The sequence below is a fragment of the Hirundo rustica genome, chromosome 8 (assembly GCF_015227805.2).
Source record: "Hirundo rustica isolate bHirRus1 chromosome 8, bHirRus1.pri.v3, whole genome shotgun sequence".
Taxonomy (NCBI): domain Eukaryota; kingdom Metazoa; phylum Chordata; class Aves; order Passeriformes; family Hirundinidae; genus Hirundo; species Hirundo rustica.
Window position 1 is genome coordinate 8649068 of NC_053457.1, and position 13265 is coordinate 8662332.

General features: G+C 40.6%; 1 protein-coding gene across 6 annotated transcripts in view; it reads right to left on the reverse strand.

Annotated features, from left to right (window-relative positions):
* GRID1 (glutamate ionotropic receptor delta type subunit 1) overlaps nt 1-13265 on the reverse strand; it is a 539944-nt gene that overhangs the window by 287558 nt on the left and 239121 nt on the right. The gene's annotated exons all lie outside the window — the stretch shown is intronic.

The window sequence follows — 13265 nt, forward strand, 5'->3', positions numbered from 1 at the left end:
GGACAGATAACGTAACTACCGTCACTCCTTGGGACAGCAGCTGAGTGGATGGAGATTATGGCCCTCGCTTCATGGTGCATGCAGGAACGGAATTCCCATTCTTTAAAACTCACTTCACTGCATTAACCCCTTAATCCTTGTTGGGTACATTCGATGAAGATTTCGGACAATAAAGAGCAATTTCCATTCCAAGGATTTGCCTCATACAGCAGAGTTTTGAAGGATTTTTTTAAATTGATAAAAAACATTCACTGTGTGTCTCAGAGCAGTGAAGAAACAACAAAGGCATTTTTTTGAACTAAGACAACTCTTGAATGACTAAACAATTATTAGCAACACTGTAGCTGGCCTTAAAAAGATCTGGAAAAGCACGTATCATTTAAAAACACAGCATATACATTTGACCCCATCTGTTTTTGAGAATGAAGCATTTGCGTCAGGCCGAGTTTGAAACACAGACTGTGGAGAGGTCTGGGAACTCTGCTCTGCTGCTCAGGGCACACCGCACGGCATATTCTTCCCAGGACTTCTCCAGATAAGACAACCTAATATTCAGCTGCAGTTAGAAAATATTTCCAGCCAGGGCCCTCAGCAGCTATTTTAGTCAGTAGTGGTGAGAAGACTAAGACCATAAGGCAGCCGGTGATGCTGCTTTTTACTGACTCCAGTGAATAAGTGGCAGCAAAGTTGGCCCTGGGAGCTCAGCACAGGAGACCCTCATAGGTTAGGCTGGCACCAGCCCTGAGGGTCCCCCAGGGACACTAGGAGCAGCCTGCTCCACCTTTGAAGAGGGCTGGGGACAAGCTCAGGGGCTCAGCAGCTCTTTCAGACCCCAGCACAACCCACCCAAGCACAGCCTGCCCACAGGAAACCCTTGCTCTGCTCCTCCAGCACAGCCAAGCCAGACAGGAGGGGACTAGAGATGCTCCACAGCCCTGCATGAGCTCATTAACAGCGCATGAATGAAGAGCCTCTGGGATGCAATTCAGAGTCCCCTGAGACACACAGAGAGCTGAGCAGGAAATTCAGCTGGAGAGGGGAGGCTGCCCACGCTGGTGCTTCCCCCTGCAAGGAGAGTGCACGGGCTGTGGGACTGCCAGCGCCACTTCAGGGCTGGTGGCAGCAGGTGACCTGCGGCCACACTGCCACTGACCCGCTGCCTCATCTCCAGTGGAAAGGCAGAAAAGAGAAGACCATCTATCAAAAGCATCTATTTACTCTACTCCAAACGCTTTTAAGTGTATTTCCACTTAAAGAGACCAGAAAGTCAAAGGAAGTAGGTTATGAATAATTAATAGTAATTAGCATTTAAGTATCAATTAATATTTATTACATAAAGCCTCTATAATTAAATACAAAACTGTGTCTCACACAACCAATGAACTGCTCCACCAAATCTTCTAACTGCAGACAGAAAATAGATATATTTCACTTTGATATGGGATAACAGAAAGAAAGTGTTTCATCTTCTCTGTGTGCAGAATGTTCAACATGTATCCTGATGCAACAAAGATGAAGAGCTTTTAAAATTATTTCCTTGATGGTCTTCACAATAAACATATGTCAACTGCATTATCTAAATTTACTCTGTGTTGATTATAGCTATATGAAATTGTTCTTTGCTGTTCCTGAGAGCTGACCTGATTTAACAGCAGGGAGGCATTATATTTGCCAAATGGGAGACCCAGGTTCGGGAACAGATTTGATTTCCCAGGCTTCTTGCCAGAGAAAACTGAACATGTCACACAGGTAATTTATTTAGTCACAGTAGGGGAGGGAACAGAGAAGTGAGAATAGAGGGAGGGAACAGCAAAGCTGAGCCATAAACCCCTGCCGAGATCACCAGCCAGCAAGCTTTGCTGTCACCAAGGGTGAGAGCAGCAAGCCACACGGGGCTGTAGCAGGAAAAAATTTACTTGCAAACCAGACAGAAGACAAAAAACAAAGCCCTTTCTGATGGGAGGCGGCATTCGGAGAGTCACTTATTTGTGCAATTCAGAGCTGATCACCAGTTGTATAACAAAAAAAACCTTCATTCAGTGTCTGACACTAATCAAAAGCCACTGCTTATTAGCAGCAGAAAGACCAGAGAGGCAACAGATCACGGCAAATGGGCCCCCTTATCTCCCAGCACAGCCCACCAAACACAGCTGAAGTATCTCAGCAAAGACCATTCCAGCTGAGGCATTTTCCCAGTGTTTTGTAGTTTGTGTCCACGGGTTCGATTGACGAATCAGTCAATACACTTCCACATTCTGATATTTTTCTCGATTGATTATGTTCTGCCTGAAAGCATATGCTACTTAGTAAGTGGATGCTGCTCTTGCCTCTCTGTTTTGAGACAGCAAGCAATAAAAACTGGAACGACTAAAGAAAACAAAAGGTTGCATGCTTTCTGAATTGCTTTCTTTAGTCAAGTTACAGAACGTGAAACAGAACATGTCATTTCTAATAGAAGACTTTCATTATACAAAAATACAATGGATTCCAAGAAGTTCAACCTCTCCGCAATTATTGCGCTGAAGGGTGAGGATAAGCTTTGAGCACATAAAGAAGGAAAGTATTTCTTTTTACATGAATAACACAATGGGGAAAAACAACATAACAGAGTCCATTGAGAAACCCATATGCTCTTAAGGCCGTCTCAAAATTCCTTCGCAAGGGAACGTTCAAGGATTATATAATCTTGGGAGAAAACTCTGGTGGACCACTGTTTTTTTAGGGTTCCCCCCACATTTCTACAATTTCTTGCACAGAAAACTAATATTAGAAAAGAGATGCAATTTTCTGTTAAACTTCACAATAGCTATGGATTTGCAGCAATCAATTGTCCTTGACTCTGTGACTGAGTAAAGGGCTAATTCTGTCTATCAGTTGCAGTTTCATAAGCATTCAAAAGAACCCGTGATATTTGTGTAAAAATTTCATAGCCCTGATCCTGATTTTCTTACAAGCCGAATACATTTGATTTGAAATGCTTTGGTCGACATCAAACTACCAACATAAGGGAAAGGGGAATCAAAACACCTTGAGATCTCCAGTGATCTTCAACTACTATAGTTACGGTAGTATACATTTACTATTCTTATAAATAAAATGCTTCTCTATTGATTTATGTTGCAGATATCTCTACTTAGATAGGTTTTAAGAAATAAGGCTTTTAAAGTATTTGTTCCACAAATGAAAAGACAGAAGTGTTCTGGTAATCCTGCCCCAGATTTGACTGCTATTTAAACAGAAATAAATATTAGTATACTGATCTGAGAATTATTTTATCACCATCAACCTTCATTTTAAGAAGATACCAATGTCATACAAACCATACCGTAAGAAATATGCAGCCTAACATGATGATAATGTTATGATGTCATCATACCTAAAGAATAAATCTTCATTAATCTGTTTGAGCCAATTAAATCATGTTGTGGTCCTTGCTCAGTGTTGGCCTCCATCAACAGACCATCTCTCAAGCTTATTTTTGGATTTCATTGAAGTTTCACAAATTATTGATTAGTCCTGTTTGTAATGGTTTTGGTGAAGTATCTCTCCAAAACTATTCTTCTGAAGTCTCTTTATAGAGACTCCCTTTTACACATCTGCTTGACATTTCACATCTTGAACTGTTACTCCCATCACAGTGTTTCACAAGACACTGCTTTCTTCTCCATCTATTGCCTCTAACTTTACTCTCACATCAAAGCAATATATATAAAACTCGTTTTGTGAACCCCATCTCTAACTCCAGACACAGTCCATTAAGACCACACTCAAACCTGAAAAAGGAGCTGTTAATTTTCAGACTTTGCCTTATCCACATGACCTTTTTCTTCAGTGGGACTCCTCGTGGCACATGAGACAAGACTTGTACTTTGCTGCAATCAGCCTTCAGGTCTTGCATTTCTACCACTGCTTCCTGTGTTTCCTAATTCTGAAGACAGGTGCAGATGGCAAAATCCTGATTTGGCATCATCTTCATGGGGATATTTGCATTAAGAGCTTTATCTCAGATCTCTGTAATTAAATCCCTCTCTCCCCAAACCACTGGGGATTAAAATACTCCAAGAGGAACTGTTATCTTGCTCCTGGCGATGTGACAACATGACCATCTCTCAGTCTCTCTTTCAGTGATTTCCTATTATCAGAAAAGAAACTTGTTCTTTTGTTTTCTCCATTATCCGTAGAGCAGCTGCCAGTGTAATCTCATCTCTAACAATATATCCACCTACTCACATCCACACTGCCTCCTCAGTCTTCGAGGTTTGTCTCTCACTTCTGGGCATCACCATCCTGCCCACTCTGGACACCCTCTCATATTTAATAAATCCTCTCCAAGTTTTCAGTTGATATTTTTTTTCCTTCTTTTTCGGTTGGACTAACCCTTAGAAACTGCACTGCAAATGGAGAATCATCCAAGTCACAAATAACTTGGGTATATTGAGCTGGGGTTGTTCAGCCTGGAGAAAAGGAGACTCAGGTGTGACCTTTATCACTCCCTAAAACTCCCTGAAAGGTGGCTGTGCTCAGCTGGGGTTGGTCTCTTTCTCCAGGCAGCAACTAACAGAACAAGAGGACACAGTCTTAAGCTGCACCAAGGGAAATACAGGTTGGATATTAGGAAAAAGTTTTTCATGGAAAGAGTGATGAAGTACTGGAATGGTCTTGCCCAGAGAGGTGGTGGAGTCACCATCCACGGATGTCTTTAAGAAAAGAAGACTGTATGTGGCACTCAGTGCCATGGACTAGTTGAGGCATTTAGGCTGGGTTGAACTCGATCTTGGAGATCTCTTCCAGTGATTCTGTGAAGTTGCATTTTAAAAAAATTACTGTCTGAAAACTTAGGGACTGTTGCCTTTCTGCTTGGAAAGATTTTCAAAGGAAGATAATGTCAGACACGCTGTATTCCTCTGCAATGAAGTGATTAACAAAGTTGGCACTCAAGTGTCTGTGATTAGGTCTGAAAGCCACCTTCCTGCTGAGATATGAGGGACTTCATGTTTGCCTCTGTACTACTGCCTCAGTCAATCTGAGAGCAAACCAATTTTTCACATTATTTATCTTTGAAAAACAGTAGGAAAAAAAAATTTGTCATTAAAACTAAGTCTGGAGAACACAGCAGATTCTGGGGGAAGAAAAACTAGTTTTGGGAACCTAAATCCTAATATTCCATGAGATTATCAAGGCCTGTAATATCTGCTGAAAGTTCATAGTTAGCAGATACAGAATGTCATGTGCTATATACAAATGAACTACTGTATTATTTATGGGTATAAAATTTAATTAGCAATTTGGTTCATTAGCCAATTTAGAGATGAACAGAGATACGTGTAAAATTTTGGGGTGAAACACCAGAACAACCACGAGTTAGGAGTTAAAAAGGTAACAGTTTGGAAAATTGTGTCTTGAATCAAGATATAAGGTCTGTGGGAAACACGCCCACAGAGGTATTCTCAAATTAAATGGAAAAAGTCCTTCTGGGAGGTTTGTTGGAGCACTGAAATGAGACAGAAAAGACAATGATGCAAGGAGAAAGACTGCAACCATCAGGCAATATTTCAAACTCAGGAAGATGATGATACAATTCTTCCAGGTAAAGCCAAAATAACACAAACCACAGAAGTGTTTTCAGACATATCCAAGCAAAACCTGAGTGTTTCTGCTGTAGTACATGAGAAACTTCCATGAAGTTAGAACACAGGCCCACAACTAATTCAGACACCCAGAAAAATGGCAAAAGACTATTAGCTATCTACATTTTACTCCTGTTTAGGCCTCAAAAGGCCTTTAAATTTTACTGCTTTTGTGCAAAACCAGCAGATCAGGCAGAAAAGAAATATAGAATAATCTCATCTATATCACTGAGAATGCTTCTATTAAAAAATATTGATTTATAGAAAGACTCACTCTTATTATTGGGGTATTAAGGACATTAAAAATTAGTTATCTAAGCACTCACTGAACCTCATGCTTCATTAAATGGGGTTTCCTGAACAGTAATTTATTTCTTGCTTCACATTTTATGATGTTCCTTACTCTTCAGCTTCTTTTCCTAATTGAGAAAGGCAATTCATAATGAATTTGCACCATTTGCACTTAATGGCAAGCTATGCAGCTGCTCTTCCTTTGGATACTCAGCAATAAATATATTTTTTTCTTTGTTTTGTTTCTGTAGGCTTTTCCTTTATGTTCTATACTTACACTGTTTCTACAAATAACAAAGACTTTATTATTTTTATTACAAAATTTACACAAAGCTATAGTTGTCATGTAATAACTGATAATACAGAGAAAAGATAGACAGCAAAAATCTTTTATGTAGCACTTTTATTGGTGTATCACCTTATATGTAGTGAAGATGGATATTTCCTACTCCATTATCAAAACAAAATGCATCTCAGAACAAGAAAGACAATTTACAATTTATCCTCTGCAGTTTGAGGGGGAGGAAAAAAAAAAAAAAAAAAATTCAAAGCAACCAAAACCCCCAAGTACCTCAACTTAGATGTGTCCAATTTTTGGATAAAACATTTGAGAACAATAAATACTCCCTTCCTCCTCTTCTTCTGTATCTGAGGAAGGGCATGCCAGAGGTGTACCAGTACATTCATACATTAGTATGTGTACAGAAGAGTTCACATAATTGCTAGGTCAGAATACCTCTGACAAAGCAGCATCTGAAAAACATCTCCAAAGCAAGGAAAGCACGAAGATTTTGAAATGTTTACAAAAAAACTTGGAACAACTACTTCTAAAGGTCGTCCCCCAATTTTTGGGCAGTCTTTTTATTGTTTTTCCATTACTCAAGGAGGAGGAAATAAGGGAATAAGGTGCTGGGGTCAGCAGCTGGCTCCATCCAACACCAACAGGGGCTTTGTCACTGCTCAACATCAACTGCTCAAGAGAAGCAGGTTTTAGATCTTCAGCTTCCTTTTAACTCCATATTTTACAACCTGATGTCCTGTGGGCCAATTCTCAGCACGTGTAAGCTCTCAGAGCTCCCCTGGCATTACAAGAAGTGTCCTTTACATTTAAATAATTACCACTGTGCCTTGTTTGCTCCACGACCCCCTTGGTTCAGCATTGTCAGTGCACTCTCATTGTTGGCTGGCACACACACACAGACAACTTTCGGTACGAAGGCTGCAAGATGCTTTCATTTTATAGGACTTACAATGAACACCAAAATTGCATAAATCCTTTCCCTAGCGCTCACATGAACTGCAACAAGTGGAGATTGCTAAAAAATATTGCTGGAAAGATGAACCAAAAAGCCATTCCTGTGCTGGACAACATTCTTTGGGTCAGTACTAACCCCCTAAACCACTAACTGCCGTCCTTGACAAACTAACCAGGAGCACGAAGAGGAGCAGTCTAAACCACCCCTCTGCTCGCATTTATGCGGACAAAGAAATTATTCCAAAATGCTAAGTAATACACCACAGAGAATAAAAACAATGATCAAAACTAGAGTTGTGGCTTTAATTTAATTTATGGGAGTGTATCAACTCCCTACACTCTTCGATGGTCAAAATAAAACACCAAGCACCACTAACACTGCTCTACCGGCAATGCAGTTGAGTTTCTGCACAACTGAGTGATGCCATCAAGTGGTCAGCAAATGCACCGGTTGTTTTCCAAGTAAGGGTTTTTGGGTTAATCTTCATTGAACATGCTGCATTTTGTGTGGAAAAGCCACTGCCACGAAATCAGCAAAAAGCACACTCCGCTGATAAAAGTGCATCAACTGAGAGCACTCGTGACAGAGAAGAGATGGCCTTGTTTTCCCAAAAGACAGCTCTGACACTGCTCTCTAGCTCCTCCTAAGAAGGTAAGAGTCTCTGAGAGCACAAACAGCCTCCCAAGTGCTTTAGAGTTGATTTTTGCTATTGGTTTTGCAATTGGGTCGATCTAGAAGGCCACACCAGGAAAGACTGCATAATGTAGGTATTAGAAGTATTTAATTTTTTTAAAAACAATTTAGCATTATGAGTGGTTAAGGATGTGCAACATCCCAGAATGTAAACCTTTTCTAGTTTTCTCAATTAATAATAAAAAGATCCTTAAACCAGCTAAATAGAAATCCGATGGTACAGAAATTCTGCAGAATAACTGTACTTCTGTTTTCTCAACAAAATGCAACTCCATTAGTGAGGACCTTCTCTTGGAATTGCAGTTTGGCATGATTAAATTGTGAATAAGCATTTCTGGTAATTTTGCGTAGTGCACGGTTCTACAGAACTACACATTAATCACAATGGCATCAATACTATTTTAAGGCACTAGGTGGAACTGGATCAGCTTTGACTTTTTTTTCTCCTTTTTCCCCCTTCAGCACTAGTTCTGAGGTAGAATTAACTGCAAACCATCTCAATTATTCACGGGACATAACTGCTTTTCTGAACACTGCATATTTGATCTCTGTTCTTTGCAAGTTCTTCAATAATTATGTTTTCTTCTGCCCTTCAACACAGAACGAGCTGCACTTTGTCACCCTCTGCTTTTTTTCACCTGCCTTTCATGACAAATCAATGACACAGAAGTATTTTTTTACACCCTCATTAGCATTCTGTAGGGATGCCTGACTTTGTCGCCTCCTTTGGGACTATTTTACCTGAACACACTGAGTATTATTTTGATGTCAGTGTGGCTCAGGCTCAGTTTGAGCACGCACAAAAGGAAAACACTCCTCTGCCATCTACAAAAAGCAGTCAAACACAGCGGTTCCAGATAAGATTCCTTGATAAAACCTCCCATTCTCTGGTACTGAGGAACACATTTGGATTCAGAGCAGCATTGACAACCAAGGGACACGTTATCCCCGCTCGCCTGTCTGAAGATATCTATGCACAAACAGGGCCAAGAGAAACTTCCATCTCGGGGGAGGCTTAAACTTTTCCCCTCTACATCACACCTTAAGCTGATAGCAGGAGAGATGAGCACCAGCCTAAGCCTCCTCAGCACTGCTTCTGCACTACCTACAAAAGACTCCTGTTGTTTCCCCGGCACATTAGGATCATGTGCCACTCACTGCACGCTCCCACTCATGTAGACATTTTAAGCAAACCAAAACACTGACGCATGATCTTTGCAATCTGCCATGGTGCTCACTGAAACACCTACTTGAGGACAACAGAGTCAAAAAACCCCAAACATTGCTCCAAAGCGGGACTTTACACCCTCAAACTGTAAGGAAGCCTCTGGGGCACACATAATGCCGTCAGGGCCGCTGCCTTACCAGAAGCCAAATGCTATAAGGCTCAAGGTAAGTTCAAAGGCTGCCATTGTCTCACGGACAGACAGCAAGTTCCACACTCCAACAAGCAGCTCCAGAAATGCACAGCCCCAGAAGTTATCCTTATTGTCCCATCTATGATTTCCCCCCTCCCACAGCTGTTACTTTACCAGCAAAGGGGACAGCAATGTTACATAAGGCAGAGCAGACACCAGAAATCATCACACAGCCAGGGAAGCACAGCCGTGGTGGTGAAGGAGCCCACTTATCCAAACAGCATTCATTTATTTATGCCAACTGCTGAAAGACTTGTAGTGTTTATGAATCTAGTTGTGACTCAGTATGTATTTATAGCATCTATTTATCGACAAGCTTTAGGGGTTGATCTATTGAAAGATCCCTGCAATGTATCACATACTTACAACTGCATCCAAAGATTATGCAAATATCCCAAGCCTAGCAACAGTCTAAAGCTGCTATGTCATTTTCTAAAATCAGCTTTAAAAGGAACACTTTCTCCTTTCCTCACCCATGAAAGGCATAACAAATGCCAAAATTATTTTTGCTCATTACTAAGGAAAGGTTCCTGTCCTCACTCAGCACTAGTATTCGTGATATAAAAACCACTTTGCTTGCAGATCTCAAATCCCCCACGGCCATCCAGTGCTATAAACTGGGTAGCATTAAAACACTGCAAATCTGCACTCTCCAGTTTTCCTTTTAACAGATGCCACTCAATAACTTCAGACAACACACAACCCTTTAAACACCTACTAAAGCTACTTTAAATTACTGGAGTATTACTCTCCAGTAATTTCTCCTCCCTTCAGCTCTGCATGAGACAAATAAGGGGAAAACACCAAAATTCACAAATTGTCAGGAGTTTTCATCTGAACACATGAAATTATAGCCAGTTGTTCAAATGTGTTTAACACCTGGTAGTTTCCACTGTGAACCTGAGGGCAGATTTTCAAAAAGCCTCAACATTTACACACTTCCTTACCAGAGGCTGCTGCAAGACCAAGCCTCTTGTTTAGATGTTTAAATAAGACCTGACCTCTTGAAAGTTTTTCCTATTTTCAACTAGACTTTTTTTTAAAAAAAAAAAAAAAAAAAAAAAACACAACCTATGTCAGCCTCTGTCTCTGGGGATAAACAGGTATTACACTGGGGATAACTAGGCTTACATCAAACCAACAGAAATGCAGAATATTTCTTCCATATTATATTGTTAAATAATTGTTTAAAAAACAGCCTAATTACAACTTGCACCTAAGGTTTCTCTCCACATCAAAGTCACTCTCAGTCACTGTCCATGGTAGACACTAATTCAGATTCATCTAGAGGAAGACACATAAATATCTGCTCTTAAAACACCTCACATTCCACAGGAAGACATGGTTTCATTTAAAGGCACTGCTTTCAGCTGTTGTAGAATTCCTTCAGCTGCACCAAATTTCAGTAACTAGTACCTGCATTATATATATGTAATACATATATAAGTCAGAGTGGATAGATAATACAAGATAACTCAAGCCCTGTGGCGTGCTCTATACAGAAATATCATGTTGCAGCTCTTATTAGGTGCTACTTAGGCTTCTTTACTAAGAACATTTAACTGGCTGTTACATTTTATGTCTGCATTCATATTATCTCATCCTGTAACACCTTCAAGCGGCTTTCTTTAGTCACAGACTAAAACCAAAATAATTTTGTTCCTGTCCTCTTAGCACTGTGTTTGAATGTATTCTACACAAGCCCAAGAGAGCTACTACTGCACTTTGGCCAGAGGAACAGACTAAAGCATCATCATGTGGAGACAACTAAGGAATTCAATATTGCACCTTCCTGGATCTGTTTCTACCAGGCCCACAGAGAGATTGGTATAAGGAGAAGATGCACCTCAAATTGAGAAGCAGAAGAGTAGGTCAGAGAAGGTTCCCTCTTTCAAATATCACTTTTTTAATCAGTTTAAAAAAATATGTGACTTATTAGAAAAGTGAATTTCTAATGAGAAGTACCAGTACAAACGAGGAAAATTTGTTTGTCTGTTTATTCACAGGTCATCAGCTTCTCACTAAAGGCATTTGTTATTGGATCATACAGGTTTTCTGAGAATATGTGTTCTGCTTGTATGCTCAAATCATAAGCCAAGCAAAAAAAAAAAAAAAAAAAAACCTCAAATATTAGAAAGCCACAACATCTAGAGCCTTCTTGCAATCCTCACACTGTCCCAAGCATTAGGGAAATTTCCTGTGAGAAACACTCAAATTCTAGATTGATAAAAATCAAGCTACAGCAAGATGCCACAGACAGCAGTGTCAGGTTGAGAGCCTGGACATCCTGACAAGAACCATGGTGTTATTCCCTGCAGAGCTGAGGTGGGCTTTCTTCAGTCATCATTGCATGACTGCATGACTCGGATTTCTTCTCATTTTACCGCACGACATCTTTATCAAAATCACTGTCTCACCCAGAACATATGCTGTATACACCAGCTAAATTGTCACATTCTTCACAGCATCTATTCTTTTCTCATAATCACTGAATTGCTTTCTTACAGCAACCTGACTATAAGGTATGGGCTGCAGGGAATCACTCCCCAGGCCCGGCAGTACATTGCCCTCTTGTCTGACTGATAATAACCTGCACAATTGACACTGTGGGCTTTTAAAGTTTCCCAAATCTCTCCAAAAGTGAGGCATTGCCTTCTAAGGTTGAATCCCTAGACACATCATGAAGGTACAGCCTCTGAGCACTCTAACACTGTAGCCTGGTTCTGCAGACTCTCCAACCTTCCCAATTTACTTGAAATAACCAATTCCCAAAGATCCAATTTCATGAGCATTAGGCCAGAAGACGTTTTTTCATTCAAGGATCTCTGTCTGAACACGTACCACAGATCTAAGAAAGCACCTTGCCCCTCCCCACATCACCCAAGTTCTACACAGCTCTTGAGCATTTTCTATAGCATTAATTACACATGCAAGTACTAAGAACTACTTGTATTTCGGACCTGATTTGTCTCAGTAACTAACTACTATGAAATCCAATTAATTTCTTTCTTCACAGGCTGGAACTATTTCGTGCAACCCAGAAAACTACCTCCCTGGATGGACATGTCAGCTGATTTCTCTGGGGGGCTTTTGTCACAGAGGCTCTTCACTTTCACACTGTAAGAATATTTTGATGTAGTCCAAATCTACATTTTGGGACTGTCTGGCAGAAAATGACCTTTTACATTTACTAGATTCAGAAACTCCATGGAGACCACTCTTATTTATATATATATATATATATTTAGACTGACAACCATTTCTCAGTTCTACAAGAGTGAAGTGATGGGTTGATTTTTTTTACTACAATAACAGGTTTCCTTAGCTGTAGAGCCCAAGGCACAACATGTTCTCCTTGGCCACAGTACCAGCGGAAGGCATTAATGAAGTCCAAGATTGAAGGAGGGTTAAAGTTTGGGGGAAGTCTGGCTCCTTTTTGTGCACTTGACACAATTCCATCTAGGTGTAAGGAAGGCATCTATCAGATGCACATACCAGACACAGGCTGGACACCCTGGAGACCAAGGCCAGCATCCACTATAGGGACAGATGCTCTTTTGCCTGAGCTACAGCAAGCACAGCAAGGTGTTAAAGTGAGCTGCAGGACTGGACCCTGCTGAGCAGGTCAGTACATTTAGGCCTCCATCACACAGAACCTGAGCAGTTAAAGAGAAAAACATTTTTTCTCACTTCTACTCCAAGTGCCTTTCCAGTCTAAAGGACATTTCTGCACAACGCAACAAAAGGCAACATCTCACTTAAGACTTTCCCAATTTCCTTGGTCCTCTGTGCACGCAGGAGACTGCACTCTACACTCACTTATGTTAGGAAAAGGGGGGCTCTAAATGGCCGAAGTGCCTATCATTTTTTCCCCAGTTTAACAATACATTTGATTCACTGCACTGACCACAGCTAATCAGGGAACTCGCGGGACTTCAGCTGAACATCAAAACTGAATGAAAAGGTTTTTGTGAGCAATG